We start from the raw sequence: 13,930 nt of genomic DNA, 5'->3' as shown, positions 1-13,930 counted from the left end.
GACAGGATAAAGATAGCACGTTAGACCCCTTATATCACGTGATGAGGCCCTAACGCGATTTGATGAATAACCCTGCAAGTTAGCTGGATAACTTTTAGGCAGGTCCAAATTATTGAGCTACCTCGGGAGTCATTTGTCAAAATGCTATAAGGTGTTTTGCATGCGAAAAGCACCGTTAATGCATGTGAAAACGCCTTTAATGCATGTCATAGCATCATAACGTATGGTGTGATGCAAATCCGAAAAAGAGGAGGAGTTAGGGGTGGGAGTGGGCTAGGTTAACCAGTTTCTGAAGTCCTATCGCACGGCTTTAAAACCAATTTTAGCTACAGCTTTTTCAGTAGCGTTAAGCCATGCGATAGGTTGCATTAAGGCTTCATTGCATTTTGCAATGTGTTCTCAAAGGCCTGTTTGAGTAGTTTCGAAGCTCCCACCTAGCTGTTGGGGGGAAGGGAGAGAGAGAGAGACTGACTGACCAACTGACTGAGAGAGACTAGCTATAATGCCCTCACCCTAGATAGGTATTTATATCTCTATGGGCGCCCACCTAGTAACTCGAGGTGAGGTTTAGGTATTAGTGTAGGGGGTTAGGGGCCACTTTGACATTCAAAGTGAGACGTACAAACAGAACAGTGCTCTCTTGTGAAGATTTGATGACCTTCGGTGTGAGGAAACTCACCCAAAGATGATATTTGTGCAATGTTTTCTCAACCTAGCTTGATGTTGATGTGATATGTATTTTATACAGGAACGTCGGTATAGAAAAGTTAAAAAAAAAAAAAATAAATCAATGTTACCCAGGTAGAGTCCATCAACCTAGGTTGAGAGAACATTGCACAAATATCATCTTTGGGTGAGTTTTCTCACTCCGAGGGTCATCAAATTTATAGGAGTCTTCCCTAAAATTAAAATTATTAATACAATTGCATGTCATATTACTATTTCTCCAGTTTTTTTCTCTCTGATCACCTATGTAAATTGTCATTGCATATGTATATGTAGTTATTTCATGCATGAAGGTTTGATTGAAGCTTTCAAATTAGCATGCATTTCCAAAAAAGGGGTTTTATGTGGTGGACAAGGGAAAACTTGCAGATACTGTCAATTCAGCCATTTCACTGTGGGACGTACATGCTGGACAGAGAAGTCTGAATTGTGCCTACAGGGCATATCATTTGAATAAACACATATGTTCTTTTTTTATTCAAAGTATGTATATTTTTCTGTGCTGAAACTTGAGTGTATGTGCATATGACCCTTTCAGTGTCTTCAGGGAAAATAAACAAGTCTTTTCCATGTCATAGGGACCTGCTTACTTAAAATGAAGGGTAAAGATCACTTTATTGATCTTTAATGTACGTTTGCCATGTTTATAAAATACTTTAAAGGAAAGTTCTGTATGTATTTTTGTGAGTAAATAAATCACTGACCCTACCACTAATGGATTATAGTTCATTTGTAGTCTTTTTCTTCTACCACTGCCTAAATCTCTTATGGTGAGCACCTTTCAGAAGCCTGACAGTACTTTCTTTTTTTTTTTTTGCTGCCGTGTTTTCTGGATGAAGAACTTGGGTTTACATTTTAAGCTATTCTGCTGTTATTGCCATATTCCCTCCTCTGTTTACTTTTCCTGCAGAAGTGTATCTACCTCACTTGAATACTGTATTACAGTCCATTATGTTTCTGCTTCAGAGATCAAAAGGATCAGGTCACATCAGGCTAAATATGTTTCACCTGGCCTTTGTCTCTGTATTTCCTTAGCAAATTGATATATCCCATTTCTGTGCTATTAGCAAAGCATGAAATAGACAACAGCCAGCCTGCCTGCCTCACCAAAGACAATCTATTCCCAACCCGGTTGCACTCAAAGCATTGCACTCAAAGCATTGAGTGCAAACATGGCAGCATTGGCTGCCATGTTTGCACTCAATGCTTTGGTGTGACTCTTCCTGTAAGGTACACATGTCACCCAGAGGCATTGAAAAATAGGGAGGTCTGTGTAAACATGTCATCTTGCCTACAGGAAAGACATATGGCTTCGGAAAACTGAATACACCCTAGATCTGTATGGTGGCCAAGGCAAGTCTATGATGGTTAGTGGAGAAGATACGAAGCTCTTTGGTTGGTTTCAAACCTAGCCGTTCTGTTTTTTTTCATTATGGTTAAATTGAAACTCTTTTCTCTAGGCCTGATTGTTGGTGCCCAGAAAATAATCCCTTTAGTTTTTTCAGCCATACTCCAATAATGTGTAGAACAGAATATGCCTGTGATCATCATCATTGATGGCAAAACATCAGTGTGCCTTATCACTTATCACAATTATTAGTCAAATGGATAAACATGACTTAATGGGAAAGAGAGAATATGGATTTAGCAAAAGAGGGTTATACCTTGCTAACCTATTAAAATTCTTTGAAGGTGTGAATAAACATATGGATAAAGGTGAGCTGGTCAACATAGTGTATTTGGATTTTCAGAAGGTGTTGATAAATTCCCTCTTGAGAGACTCCTGAGAAACTAAAATGTTATGGGGTAGGAGGTGATGTCTTACTGTTTATTGGTAAAAGATAGAAAATAAAGTGTAGGATTAAATGGTCAGTTTTCCCAATGGAGTTAGGACAATCACAGTACCCCAGGGAAAAGGGAGCAACAAGTGAAGTGATCAGATTTCCAGATGACACAGTATTATTCAAAGCACTTAAAATACAAGTGGACTGTGAGGAACTGCAGAAAGACCTTGCAAGACTGGGGGATTGGGTATCGAAATGGCAGATGGAATTTAATGTGGACAAGTGCACAGTGATGCACATTGGGAAAATAAACCTAACTATAGGACACAATGCTGGGTTCTGTATTAGAAGTCATCACCCAGGAAGGGATCTCAGTGTCACTGTGGACAGTACTTTGAAACCCTCAGGACAGTGTGCAGTGGCAACTAGAGTGTTAGGTATTATTTGGAAAGGAGTGGAAAACAAAATTGAGAATATCATGATGCCTTTGAATAGATCCATGGTGTGCTCGTACCTTGAGTAACTCTGGTCACGCCATCTTAAGAAAGATATAGCAGTACTAGAAGCAGAGTATGAAGAAAGCCTTAGCATTTCTGTGCTCTTCAATTTAGAGAAGAGATGGCTGAGAGGGGATAGAAGTTTATAAAATCATGCGTGAGGTGGAACAAGTAGATAGGGAACAGATTTAGTGCTTTCAAAGAGTACTAGGACTAAGGGACAGATTTAAAAACAAATTGGGAAAGAATATTTTTTCATTCAATGGAATTTTGGAATTTGTTGCCAGAGGATGTGGTGAAAGCATCTAGTTTTAGTCTGGCTTGAAAAGTGACTTGGAGAAGTTCCTGGAGGAAAAGTCCATAGACAATTATTGGTCAGGGGCACTCGAGGAAAGCCATTGGGTACTTATCCCTGGGGAGTGAAGCAACAAGGTATGGATCTACTCTTTATGATCTGCCAGGTACTTCCTAATTATCTGGATTAGTCACTGTCGAAGACAGGATTCTGCTCTTGATGGACACTTCGGTCTGACCCAGTATGGACACATCTTATTTTCTTTGTCAGCACACAGGAACTCAGTGTGTCTTCCTTTTTCTCAGTGATGAGAGAGGACTCTGGCGTACTGTTTACACATTTTGTTTGCAAACACTAGTCAGGAGCAAATAGGCTCCCCATATAACTTTAATCCAGCAGGCATATCAAAGAGATAGTAAAGTTACAGCTGTTGGCTTATCTCTCTTCATAATACAGGTCACCAGCCTGCCTACTTTAATCTGCCTTACTGCCAGCTTCCTCAACAGCTAACTGCCCCTTAATTACACAGTGAAAACAGAGACCCCTACGGGTGTTGTCCTTGGACTCCCAGCTGATTCCAGGGACCATCCTTCCTGATATCCAAGGACCATTTACCTCCACCTCTCTCCTGCTTCAGTAACAAGAAGTCTGACATTTTATGCTGCCTGTAACTTTCCAATTAATTCCGCCTAGGTTTATGATTCCCGACTGCTTCAGAACTTCACACCCCAAAAGTCCTTTCTCCAAAGTGAGTTCACTTCCTCTTAACTCTAGGCCTTGCGACTCCCTTCTCGGCCAACTTTGCTTTGAGGAGAGCTTATTTCTTGTTAGCGCAAAACCTTGTAAGCACCGGTATACTCTCTCGAGATCCCCATAGTGGGGAACTGTTGCACAGCCAGTGACCAGCTGCCTAGTTTGTTGCAATCCTTCATCAGCTATACCATTACAACACTGAATCTTGCAAAGGCTTGATGGTCCAGACATATCACTGTGCCAACAAAATGGGGGTAGCATTCACAAATGAAAGAACTGGGCGCAATGTCTTCAGGGAACTGTAGAGTCCACTGGAACTTTTCCCTGTAGACTTTGCACCAATTCCTAAAGGAAACGTAGATGTGCATTTTCCCTTTGACAGTGTAGCCATGTTTTCTGTAGGCGCCCTTTCCACAGTGCACGGTGTTGCATTCCCCGCCCTGTCCATGACTCAAGAACGTCCTTATTCAGTATGGGTGAAAGTCTGCAGATTGTGCAGCAAGGCATGTTACTTTTATCTGCAGGAAGGGTGAGCAGTTTTCCAAAAGTTCTTTTACTCCGGTAAACAGCCATTTACCTGGGCGAGTGGCTTTTGATAACTGCCCTCCAAATGTAGCCAAATCCAGGCCTTATGACCATCCAGCAAATGTTTAAAAATAAAAAAAATCCCTGGACTTGCTTTGTACAGAAATATTTAGCTAGACACATGCTGTATCCTTTCTCTTGCATACTGATCTTATGTGTATGTGGCATTTGCTAATAAAGGGTCAGATTCAACACGGAATGGGAGAAAAGCCTTAGTAAACCAGACCCAAAGAGAGTTGTATCCTTCTTTGACTTTAGTATAGCATACAATAAAGGCGAATGAGGTGTCTGCTTCTCTCGTACACAAAAGCACAATCTGAACATTTTTCACATCCTCATAACATTTTTCATTACAGAATTGCATGTTGAAGTAAATCCGTTAGAAAAATATAACATTAGGGAATGACCTCTAATGGTTTCAATACGCTTAGCAACTGCTCTGGGCTTCCCTGGGGAGAAACATAAGTAGCATTAAACAGATATTCTTGTGGGTTATGATCCAAACCTCTAATGTGAAAATTCTGTAGTTTATGGTCACCATCCGTTTTGTTTACTGCATTGGGAGTTCTTACTCTTAGTCTCTCTTTCCTTACTGATTTTTTTTCTTGCTTGTTCCTCTTTCCCTTCAGCCCGTTAGAGTGGTTGTTGGCCTGAGCTTTGCAGGTGTGGACCAGTAGTAGCAGGGAAAAAAATGTCAGGGAAAAACTTGGTTTTCAATAATGTATGACAGATCCATGAAAGTTTAATGATTTACTAAAGTATTGTACATATATAGACGGAATTTAAGGGAATCAGAGGCCTAGATGTTAAAAAGAAAAAAAAAAAAGCTTAAAAGGTGTTTCTCTTCCTGAATTAAATGCATGCAAAATTAACTTTTATTACATTTGTGTTGTAATGCAAGATCCCAAGAAAAGTAAGCTGTGCAAGTTAAACATTTCTATCCATGGCTCAAGCTGTAGAGTTGCAGCACAGCACATTTGGGTTCAGTTCTGCAAGTTTTGGGGCCAGCTGGGATCAGGCATGCTGCTCAGTTCCTGTAGGAGAGGGAAGGTGGTTAACATCTCTGTGGTATCCCCCTGCTGGCCATCGAGAGGGTCACTATAATTGTGCACGGAGGAGTAACGTCTGCGAGTACCGTTTTAACACTGCTTTTACCTTGAATTCTCAATGCAAACTTATGCACAAAACGTTGCTTTGAAAATTTCTGCATAAGTGGGCTGGTCCGCACACAAGCTTACCCACGCAGAGACACGCCTGCTCTATCAAGCAGCTGAACCAGTGCATGCTTTTCAAAATACAAAAGTATGCAGAGAAGTCCCAACTCCGCCCCTCGGAATCACTCTCCCCAGTGTGCGTGAAATCGGGTTACATGCATACTTTTACGGCAGTTTTGCAGGAGCCATTTACATGCATAAAACCATGTTTCATAGGTGCATAAATGGCTTTGCAACTTCAGCCCAAAACAGTAGTCTTGGAAACGTCATCTCTCCATCTTTCAGGGTTGGCAAGGACTCCTTGAGCTACCATAGGGTGTGGGGGAGTTTAAAGAGGGAGAAGGTGGGGAAGGAAATATGTACTTTTTTTTTGTTCATTCGGTTACTCAGAGTTTGGAGCCTTTTATGTAAAATAGGGTTAATTGCTTCACTACTAAGAAATGAGAGTTATGCAAATTGGCTTCAATAGCATCCCATGCTGATTTTTAGTATTGAAGTGGCTGAAGGTACAACAGCAACATTTTGGTAATTATGTTGCAAATAAAATAATGAGAGAACCTTATATACAAGCCCATGGCCAGGCCATCTGATGCCCTGGGCAGTCAGAGGGCAAGGCTCCCTAAGATGATGTGGGCTGGCTGGGGTCCGCCTCCAGTGATGTGACCGCAAAATAGCAACCATGAATTTATTCAGGGGAGATCCTGCTATTACAGTGATGGCATGGATCACTGACATCATCCTCCCTGAGGAGGCACAGTGGTACCCCCCCAGGACTGGTGTCCCAGACAGTCATCCATCTCGCCTGCCCCTTCCAATGTTCCTGCACATGTTTACACAAAGCAAGTTCTGCTTTATTATTTATTATTTCAATGTGCTATAAATTGCAGTGTTTCAGAGGAATAAAAAAAATTTGAGCCTTTATGATGCATAATGAGAAATGGCGTACAGAACACTTGGAGCCAGATGTGTGGAGGGCTTTTGCCTATTTATGCTGGTGGGAAAATGTTTGGTACATCTGGACGTTAATTTTCTGTGCAGGATATCAGAAACAGAACTGTTTTTATAGTCTATGCACAACAAAAGGAGTAAGTGGAAAGACAAAGTCATTCCAAATCTAAATCAAATTATTTTTGCTTATAGTTTCTGCTGTGCTAATGAAGCAGGGAAATATTTGAAGGACCTACCTTGTTGATGTGCGAATCTACACACACACACATACTCCTGGCTGGTTGGCCTGACCTATTCTGCCTTGTCTCCAAAGATCAGTCTGCCTAGCACATGCACACAGGTCCTGGAAGCCTGCCAAATCCTGGATCAGAAGAGCTCTTCCAGATTCAATGTATGCACGATCTAGGTGCGTTTGGGTCATTAGATCCAAAAGCCTCAAGTTTGGAGTTTCATATTTTCTTTTGCTTTTGAATTAGCTTCCCTCCAAACCGCAATCCTCTTTATCTGTTTTTCATCAGAAATCCTATGTTCCTATTCTTTTCCCCTTCTAATTTTGCATATGGATTTAATGTGGACTTTCATTGTTTAAAGTTTATTTTCTTTGACAAATTTTTGTACATTTTGTTTTATGCACGAAAAATAGCAAGACCAAAATGAAGGTTTAAAAATATCCCCTTGCTGAGGGTTAGTTAAACATAATTCACCATGTCAACCAATGTATCACAGTTTAATGGTCATAAGCTTTACATTTATGATGGGCTACTTCCCTTTTTAATGAATCAATGCCACTGCTCTAATGTGTCAACCTCCATAGCAGACACTTGAGGAGAAAATGTAAGAAATACAAGAATGAGAATGACTTTAGTTCTGTCCCTCTCAGTGTAAACTAAACAAAGAAGAAAATCCTAACTGTATCCAACCGATACCAAAGATATTGTATTCCAGCAAAGCTTGCCTCATACATCCCATCCCATTACTCCTAACTGTAATTTTGGGCCTAATCAGGAAGATGTAATGGAATCATTTAGCCTGAGTCTGACTACTCTGGCTAAGGATGTAATCAAAAGCTAGGCCTTCATGGATTCAGAGTTCTCATGTTTACATACATGCTTTGCGTTTAACAGATCCTATCAGAGGGGGCCTTCAGAATGCTGGTTTGGGCTTTTTAATTAGGACAGTTGGTCTCACCCAGGGGGGATATACTTGTGGGGATACCGGCCATAAGAACATAAGAATATGCCATACTGGGTCAGACCAAGGGTCCAACAAGCCCAGCATCCTGTTTCCAACAGTGGCCAATCCTAGCCATAAGAACCTGGCAAGTACCAAAAAACTAAGTCTATTCCATGTTACCGTTGCTAATAATAGCGGTGGTTATTATATAAGTCAACTTAATTAATAGCAGGTAATGGACTTCTCGTGCAAGAACTTATCCAATAGGGATGTGAATTGTGCTTCTGACGATTGAAAATATCGTATGATATTTTCAAAGTCGTCAGAAATCGGGGGCTCCCCGAAACCGATAGGAAAACCCCACGAAATTGTTCGTGGGGTTCTCTTATCGTTTTGGGGGGGGGGTGGGAAAAACAGCACACCAAAACAACCCCTAAACCCACCTCGACCCTTTAAAACTAAAATCTTAGCTTCCCCCACCCTCCCAAACCCCACCAAAACTTTTTACAAGTACCTGGTGGTCCAGTGGGAGTCACAGGAGCGATCTCCTGCTGTCAGGCCGTCGGCTGCCACTAATCAAAATGGCGCCGATGGCCCTTTGCCCTTACCATGTGACAGGGTATCCATGCCATTGGCCAGCCCCTGTCACATGGTAGGAGCACTGGATGGCCCGCCCCATTTTTAAAGATGGTGCCGGCCGTCCATTAAACTCTGGAATTTGTTGCCAGAGGATGTGGTTAGTGCAGTTAGTATAGCTGTGTTTAAAAAAGGATTGGATAATAGAGATGTGAATCGGAACCGGAATCGGTTCCGATTGACATCGTTAATTTTTTTTCGTGCGGCCCGATCGCATTTTTGTTTATCGGCTGCGTCCAAGCCGATAAACAAAAAACCCACCCCAACCCATTAAAACTGATCCCTTAGCTTCCCCCACCAAACCTTTTACAAGTACCTGGTGGTCCAGTGGAAGTCCCGGGAGCGATCTCCCACTCTTGGGCTGTCGGCTGCCACTAATAAAAAATGGCGCCAATGGCCCTTTGCCCTTACCATGTGACAGGGGTATCCGTGCCATTGGCCAGTCCCTGTCACATGGTAGGAGTAATGGACGGCTGGTGCCATCTTTAAAAATGGCGCAGACCATCCAGTTTAATTGTGCATTGAGTAAAAAAGAACTTTCTCTGATTAGTTTTATAATTATTTGTTTATTGAGCATTTTCACTTCAATATACACAGAATCACGGAATCAAAGAAACAATATTATACTTCACAATATGATTATAAAGAAGACACACTAAGTTCTGTAATAAATTCAATCATAGCAAGAAATAATAACAGGTAAATCAAGAATATGGAGAGACTTAGAAACCTCCAAAGAGCAGTATCTTTTAAGGAAAACATAATATTCAATCTTTGTCCTATCTCCCTCCCTTCTCTTAATACCAGTCCTAATAGAGGCTTACTAGGCTAGGGAATCCAAATAGGATTTCAACTGAGCTGGTTGATTAAAAATATATTTCCTCTCTTGATATGAGGCAACGCAGCGACAGGGAAATCTTAATATAAATTTAACCCCTTTTTGTTGGGACAACCCCTTTCAATGTTAAAAATTCCTTCCTCCTGATCTGTGTCTCCCTTGAAATATCGGGGAAAATTCTTATATTCTGCCCATAGAACTTACTATTCTGTTTTCTAAAATAAAATCTCATTAAAGATTCCTTTTCAGATAGAAAGGAAAGTTGTACAATAAGGGTGGCTCTAAGGTTTATGTTCATTTCAAAGGATTTCTCCAATAAGTCTGAAAAATTTAAATTTTCCTGAACTTCATTTTCCTGATTCGATTTATCAGTTCTCTGATTCTGTGATATGTAATAGATCTTATCAATTACAGGTAGAGTTTCATTACTATAGCCTAATATATTTATTAAATAACTTTTAAGCAGATCATGTGCCTTGCCGCCTTTCCTTCTTGTTGGCGTCTAAGGTTTGAAAACTAATTAATAGTCAAGCGAGTGGATATGATGAGTATAACCTTTCAGTGATCAGTATGGAAGAATTCACGTTTCTTGCAGTCCCTGAAACAGCAAAGCGAAACGTACATCGGATGGACCTAAGGATTAACTGTCTTCTGAGCGAAACAGCTCCTTGGAGCGCGGCAGCGCCCTTGAAAGAAGTAACCCTTTGAGCAACGTATAAGGAAGGTATCATTCCACATTCACTTTTAAAGAAAAATTTAAAGAAAAAATTACTAAAGAAAAGTTCATAAAAATAATAAAGGACTTGGAACTATGATTAAATGTGATCCAGTGTGGCAATACATAAAGCGAAAATTGCTTGTATGCCTACGGGTGTTATGATGGTCCTCTATACAAAGTAATATACCTGAAACATTGTACATTGAAACATTGCACATTGAAGAAAAAACTGGAATCTCATAACGTCTTATAGTGATGTAATTGAAGTCTCCCATTATTACCGCACTACCAATTTGGTTAGCTTCCCATGTTTATGTTTCAGAGTAAAGAATCTCCCCATGGAAGAGGCCCTGGGGGTTCTGCCTCTATTTTGCTTTGCACTCATAGGGGCGGATTTTCAAAGGGTTACTGTGCTTTCAAAGGTATGGTTTCCCACACTTTAGCTAGACACTCCTCTGTTTTGGAGCATGAAACTTTTTTTTCCATGCATTTGGTAGTCAATAATACATGGATAGTCAATGCACTTTTGAGTAAGTATATTTATTCAACTGGGAATCCCAGTAACATGACCAAAGGGCTCAAGGGTAAATCTACTTTATTAATGAAATTGATGCTTGCCTTTAGCTTCTTCCAAAGTTCCTAAGTAATAGGACAAGACCACCAGCTGGGAGCCATGTATCCTTACCTCCTAGCTCTCCAGCCCTACCAACATAAAGGAGAAACCACATGGATATATTATGAGGGTATTATATACCAGTACTGCATCACTTTAAATTTCCTAAATATTTTATTTATTTAATTTATTTATTTATTTAACAGTTTTTTTATACCGACATTAAAATACACATCATATTGGTTTACAATTTAACAAAAGATGGAAATTACAATAAAAACAGGGGAGGATGAAAACAGGATAACCGATGAATAATCTAAAGGAAGCAGGGAAGAAGTAAGAATGTACCAAAACGAAAACCAATAAAGAGTAAATAAAAAATATGGAATTACAAAATGTAACAGTATTACATAATTACAAGGTTCGGCATGTTATTATGGAGTAGTAAAGCTGGAGTCAAAGGCCAAAATGGGGGGGGGGGGGGGGGGGCAGAAGTCAGCGAGAATTAATCTGGGAAAGCCTGGTGGAAAAGCCAGGTCTTTAGCATCTTGCGGAATTTGCAAAGGCATGGCTCCTGGCGAAATATTGATCCGTATACACTTTCATAGGGCTTGGCCAAACATTCCACTGTTCCTCAGATCAATTACATTTTAACTATACTTTTCATTGTTTGGCAAAACTAGATATTTCTTCATTAACCTGACAGATTGTTTATTTTATGAATAAAATGTTTTTCAAATAAAATGATCTTCCCATTAACTGCTTCATTCAGTTGACTGTCTACAAAATGAACAACTTGTTCTCCTAATTTAATTTTTAGCCATAGCTTTTAGGGGCTTAATTGTTTTTGTTACCGTTTTTAAATTGGTGTGGTACGTATTTAACTATTCTGTCCATCTTCTGAAAATTCTCACCAAGCATTTCAATTAATGGTGGAAATATTGGTGTGGGGAAAATAGGTTTGAAGTATATTGGGAACTAGGGATGTTTCTGGGAGGATAAGGATTTATATAGAAGAGATGGTTTGCATCCATTCAAGAAATGTACTGCAGATCTCAGCCATTGATTGAAAGTCTGCTTAGACTAAGGTTTAAACTAAAATTAAGGGAAGGCACAAACTGACATTTTCGCCCATAAGCAAGCAAAATCCCCAGTATCTTAAAAACAAAAATCTGAAGGGTTGCAAACTGATATTGTCATATTTCCTACCGAGATGCAGCAGTATCCTGCAGTTGGACTAGTTTCTATGGCTGACAGCTAGGAAATAGCCATAATACAGTGGATGGTGGGGTAAGGGTACGGAAAAGCGATGGTCGTAGATAAAACAGTAAAGGCAGTAAAGCTTGTATGGCTGACAGCTTGGAGGAGCATACGCAAGGAAAACCAGTCCTTATCTGCCAACATATCCTGTCATACTGTATCTCAGAATTCTTATCAAGAGGAAACAGGAGGTTTATATGCTATCAAAAAAAAAAGTAGGAATTGCTGAAAATAGCTTCAACTCTTTATTTCATCTGCCGTTTATAAGAAGTCTAAAATGTAGGCAAGCATTCCAAACCAAATTTGTGCATCTTTTTTGGAAACCTCATCAGATTCTCTAATTGAGGTATAGCAATTTTATATTGCTTGATATCAATCCAATCCGTATGATCCTCCCATTCAAACCACTAGAAATCTATCTCAGCTGGCAGACCTAGAAATATTGTAAAATATGATGAATAGCAAAGCCATTTATAGACTCGGCTTAGTACACGATTCTATATAAACCTGCTCACTTTCTCCTATATAGCTCTTAATTGTACCAATGGTATTTTGATAAGAAGGGCTTTAAAAAGGTAAAACTGGGTAAAAGTTCATCTTAAGTGCTATGACTGTGCCTAACCAAAAAATATAGCCATGATGTGAGAACTCAAAAAGATTCCTGAGCAGAGCTCAGAAATTGGCTTTATATAATTCTCACCCTTATAAGTTTGTAGGTCCCCAGATATTTAACAGAGTTAGATATCCATTTAAATATAGAATTATTCTAAAGTGTTTCTATCTTGTTAATTCAAGATTTTTATTAAATGCTTCTGTTTTGTCATAGTTCACTTTAAAATGTGATGCTTTTATAAAACAATTAACTCGGCTATAAGATTAAATAAAGAAATGTGACTATTTTTTTCTTTGGACCTCGCTCTGATCCAACTACATCAGATGTCATCTATGGGTTTTTTTCCTTCAGATTTTCTTCAGCATATCTTTTAATCACACTTCAATTATTTGTACAGGCAAGATGATATCAAACCAAGCCAGTTTGTTGAAAAACTATATCTAATGTTCCTAATGGATGCGCATGATGTCTGCTATAAGTGTCTGAAAACAGGCCATGGCACATCTGGATGTGATATCTGCTTGCAGATGTGACTGCAAATAGGAGGATTTGGCAGAAAAACCTATATGCTTATTTGGCTGGCAAGACTAAATTCAGGTCCATAATGTGGGATGGGAGAAATCATCTACTAATGCTCCAGATTTCTAAAAGCAAGAAATGGTTTAGAAGACATTTTTAAATAAATATTTTGAAAGAAAAAAGTAGGATTATCTTGCTTGAATTGAAAAGCTAGTGCTAAAATAAGAGGTTATGTATTACTAGCTTGAGTTAAAAGTTAGGACTTTCTGTGGTTGTTAACTTTGCTAAGGTTGAAACAAGTTAGACAACATATCTCATTTAGGTTTTGTGTGTGACTGGTTTGTTAAACAATATAACTCACTCTAGGTCAGATTCTTCAAAGGGTTATTTAATTCGGCTAAAGAATAGGCTGTAAGTGGGAGTGAGGCCTAGCTGAGAGTATAAACTGAAATTTCCTTCCAAGATCCATCTACTCAGGCAGAGAGAGAGCCTCTAGCAAAGTAAGTTGCTGGCAGAGTGAGCTTCTGAGAGTTTAGCTGCTGTGAGGGTTATTCTACAGGGGAAGAAGGCTCAGGACACTAGGCTATTAAACCACATCAAATCCATGAGAGACTGGCTATGTTAAATTCCTAGAAAAATAATTCCTATCCTAATCTTCAGGGCCATATTGTTTAGCATTTTAAGAAACTTGAAATTTGTTAAGCATTCTGGCTCCCTTTAATAACGATATAAGAGGAATAAAAGATACAAACAGCAGA

This window comes from Rhinatrema bivittatum, chromosome 3 (assembly GCF_901001135.1).
Source record: "Rhinatrema bivittatum chromosome 3, aRhiBiv1.1, whole genome shotgun sequence".
Lineage (NCBI taxonomy): Eukaryota > Metazoa > Chordata > Amphibia > Gymnophiona > Rhinatrematidae > Rhinatrema > Rhinatrema bivittatum.
Note: the sequence above shows the minus strand (reverse complement) of the source record.